The sequence below is a fragment of the Pteropus alecto genome, unplaced genomic scaffold (assembly GCF_000325575.1).
Source record: "Pteropus alecto unplaced genomic scaffold, ASM32557v1 scaffold92, whole genome shotgun sequence".
NCBI classification, from domain to species: Eukaryota; Metazoa; Chordata; class Mammalia; order Chiroptera; family Pteropodidae; genus Pteropus; species Pteropus alecto.
Window position 1 is genome coordinate 3,242,751 of NW_006432447.1, and position 4,385 is coordinate 3,247,135.

The 4,385-nt window shown below is 38.5% G+C and overlaps 1 pseudogene; it reads left to right on the top strand.

Annotated features, from left to right (window-relative positions):
- The first annotated feature begins 1,675 nt into the window (after positions 1-1,675).
- Positions 1,676-1,794, top strand: LOC112475963 (annotated as a pseudogene).
- The last annotated feature ends 2,591 nt before the right edge of the window (positions 1,795-4,385 follow it).

The window sequence follows — 4,385 nt, forward strand, 5'->3', positions numbered from 1 at the left end:
CAGCCCTGGAAGCTAAACTAGAACCTCTACAGCAACCAGCCCAAAATGTTCAGGACTTGGTCAGTGACTGCCAGGCAGGGGGCAGAATTTCAGCCCTTTCAATGGAGCAGAAATCCCAGCTGACAATACAGGTTTTCAGATTCAGTTTCCTGAGTGAATCCCAGTGTCACCTGTGCACTTAAAGTTGGGACTTCCACTCCATTTCTGGACCCTGTGATGTTGTTTATTTCAAGAACTGATGTCTATGTTTAATATTTTTCTTGTCGATATTAACTGTCTACAGGAGAGAGAATACTCTCTCTCCATACTACCATCTTGACTAGAATTCACACATACACACATGCACACACACACATTCACACTATACCATGTGCCTTCCCATATGGCACAGAATGAAGACTCAGCCTCAAGTTCCAGCCTAGGAGGATGATGTTATTTCTGCAAATAGTGACTTCTGTTTCTCCAGAGTATCACACTCTACACATAAAGAAATAACTGAAGACATCCATTTTGGACTAGAATGGCCAAAAATACTCATATATAAAACATGTAAAAGTGCTGGATACATTTTTTAAACATCTTCAAAATCACCAAGTATCTGTCAAATAAAAGAAATACAGAAGACCAAAATGATAAGTCCACAGTGGCCTAGAGCTTTTGTTTTATGAATCAATATAGGGACCAGGAGATAAACCTAGGTGTACACACAGGATAAGAAATGGCACTGGAGAACCTGAATAGGTCTCAGACCCTCAAATACGACTTAATCAGTAAGTGAATTAAAAGCATCCAATCTTAGAAGAGAAATGTAGAAATTTTTGCCTATCTCATCCTTGTCTCTGGATGGAGAGGGAAATTAAAGCTCCTCTGAAAATTTTACAGTGAGGGCAGAGAAGTATAGGTTTGGGACCTAGATGATTCATTGGTTACCAGGGGCTCACTCCGTTCAGGGATGAGGGATCTTGGTCATTTCACGAGGTAAGCCTCTTCGACAGAGGTGCAAACCATGGGTGGCTTTGGTCTGGAACTCATACTGTCTTTATGAAAAAAAAAAGAAAGGAAGTAAGAGAGGATGAAGAAAGGAAAGAAAAGAAAGTGAAAGGAAGGAGAGGAGAGGTAAAGGAAGACAATAGACAAGAAGGACAAAAGGGAGAGACCGAGAATTTAAAGGATTCCCTGCTTGATAATGCCTCTAGGAACTTCCCACAGCACCCCAAGTCCTCTTTGAAAGAATGCCCCTTATCACTGGTCTTCAAAGTCCTTTCAGAAATGAAGTTCCAGTGAGTATAATCTCACAATCCAAAGCAGAGACTTCGGAAACAAGCCAAGTTAAATGAGAGAGAGCTGAAAGAAGAAATAACAAATCAACCCCTCAAACAATTAAGATATTCACCAGATCCATAATATTTTAAAGATATCTATAAATTTTTCAACAAAGTAAAAGAAGGAACAAATTAAGCTAAGGAACAAGAAGCTATAAAAAAAAAGACATAACTTTTAAAAATATTGGTTAAAGTGAACATCGGGAGCTTTGCTATGTAAACATTTAAATATGAATAGAATTTATTTATTTAAACAGATTGGAAACAGCTGAAGAGTTAGAGACACTACCTATAATTTATTATAGAAGGGCACCGACATAAAAATTATTAAGAGGATAAGAATTACTAGAGGAGTCTATGGCCATGCTACCCTGAACAAGCCCAATCCCGTCTGATCTCAGGAGCTAAGCAGGGTTGGGCCTGGCTAGTATTTGGATGGGAGACCACTTAGGAAGCCCAGGTGCTGTAGGCGTAAAAAATAAAAAAATAAAAAAGTAAGGGATTGTAAGCTGACAATGTCCTTGCAAACTGTGAGGTCAACCAAGGGTTGCCTCGCCTAAAAAAAAAAAAAAAAAAAGCATTACTAGAGGAATGTCAGTTCTAACATATGACTTGTGGAGTTCCAAAGGAAAGAAACAGAAAATAATGTAATGGAGATCAATATTTGAAGAGATTCATAATGATTGAGAATGTTCACAACTGATGAAAGAAAAAAATCATTCACTTCTTCAATATATATTTTTGAGTGTCTACCATACAACTGAGAGTGTTCCAAAAATGAGGATATAGCGAAGAGCAGAACAGTTAAAAAATCACTACCCTCGTGAGCTTATACTCTGGCAAAAAGAACGCAGAGGACAAACAAGATAAATAAAGAGAATGCACAGCATGTTAAATACCAATAAATGCTAAAGATTAAACGGAGGTAGAAGGTCAGAGATTACCATTTGAGATTATATGCTCAGGGAAAGCCTAAGAGATGGAGCCCTTTGAGTAACGATGTGAAAGAAGTGAGAATCCACGCAGGTGGATGGGTAGAACAACAATTGCAAAATCTGTGAGTATGCCTGTCAATTTCTAGAAAAAGTATAGGGGCCAGAGAGCTGTAAAAGAAGGAGCAAGGGGACAGTCAGTCTGACATAATGGAGATGAGAAATCCAGATCCTATAGAACATGTAGGACCACATAAAAACATTGGCATCGACACTAAGTGAAATTTGAGGTGTTTGAGCAGAGGAGTGACATCTGAGTTATGATTTAACAGAAACACCCTAGCTATTGTGTGGAGGTGGCCTGAAAAGAGACAAAGCAGAGCTGCAAGAGACCATTTAGAAGGTTTCTATAGTAATTCACTAAAGGGATGAAGGTGAAAGCAGGGAGGTAGCAGGACGGTAAGAAGTGCTGTGGTCCAGGATATCCAGGTGGAATGGATGTGATGTGTGAAAAAAAGACAAGGATAATTTTGAGTGTTTCTGGCTTGAGCGACAGGAAGGGATTGCCAATTACTGTGATGGGGAACACTTTGAAAGGATCGGGTTCGGGAAAATATGAGGAGCTCAAATTTGGACCTGAAGTTTATCCTACTTATATTGACGTATATAAAACTGGTAATATTCAAACATTCTGACTTACAAATATGAAAATTATATATAGTTCAACTTAATAGGTATCCAGAAGAAAATGCTGATGATGCAGTTGGATGTTCGTGGGAAAGGAACCGGAGGGAGACTTGTATTTGGGAGTCACCAACCCACATATGGCACTAAAGGGAGACAGTGAAGCTTGATAGAAAAAAAGATAAGGCCAAGAGCTCGGTCCTGGGATATTCCAACCTTCAGAATGAGAAGCAAACAGCTAAGGAAACTGAGAAGAAAAAGCCAAAGACAGATCAGGAGAGTGCAAAATCTTGGATGACGAGAGGGAAAATGTTTAAAGGAGAAAGTACTTATCTGTGCCAAATGTTGCTCATAACTCAAGAGAAGACTAAGAATTAACCACTGGATTTCATAATATGGGTGTCATTCATGAGAGTGTTTATAGAATGGCAGGGATAGAAGTTTGAATGGAGTGGGTTCAAGAGAGAGTGGGAGGAGAGATATTAGAGAATGCAGCATAGTTGACTAATTCAAGAGTTTTGGTATATAAGGAAGGTGAAAATTGGTGTAAAAACTGGAGGAGAAAGTCATGTCAAGAAAGTTTTTGTTTTAAGATGGAAGAGTTTATCTCTCAATTATATTTTAAAGATATTGATTCAGTAACAGTAAATAAAATTTAATGATGCTGAACAGGGGATAATTGCTAAAGTGATATTCTTTATGAAATGAGATCAATTGCACAAATGGAGGAAGTGGTCTTTGCTAAGAGCACAGACATTTTGTCCACAGGAATAGGAGAGAAGACAGAATATATAGTTCCCAATGGAGCCTGGTGAGATGTAATTACGGAAATTGGGGGAAATATTTTCTGATTGCTTCTATTGTCTCAGTGAAAAAGAATTGAGGTGACAATCTAGGAAAGAAAATAAGGAGTGAAGTATTGGAGATTTGCAGAGAGAGGGGAAAGAATGCAATGTTCATGCAGAACGATGAAAGAGTAAGTGGAATAGAGCATCAGAGTAAGATCACTGCAAAACATTAGGAGCCCATTTGAAGTTAATGATCATGAATATAAAGTGAGACCAGTCAATAGAGCTAAGTGTTTTTCTCCACAAGTGCAGCCACAGAGTAGCAGATATATTAATCAGCAAAGCCATGAAGATATAAACATGGCAATGATTATAATGACCGTCCATGGAACTTAAGTTCCAGGTAAGGAAAGACGTGAGGACCTGATGGTGTCAGTTTCACTGAAAAGGTAGTAGGATCCATAGGTTTTTCCAGAGGGACAGAAGGAATATTTAAAGGACTAAGCTAGGTCGAGTTAGAATATTTAAAGACTAAGCTAGAAAGAGAGGTGGTGCTCTGAAAATAAAATGTTTGAAATTGTGATTATGGCGGGGTTACAATTTGGAGCAATAACAAGATCGAGAGCATGAGTCAACAAGGTAGGAGGGAAGACAATATT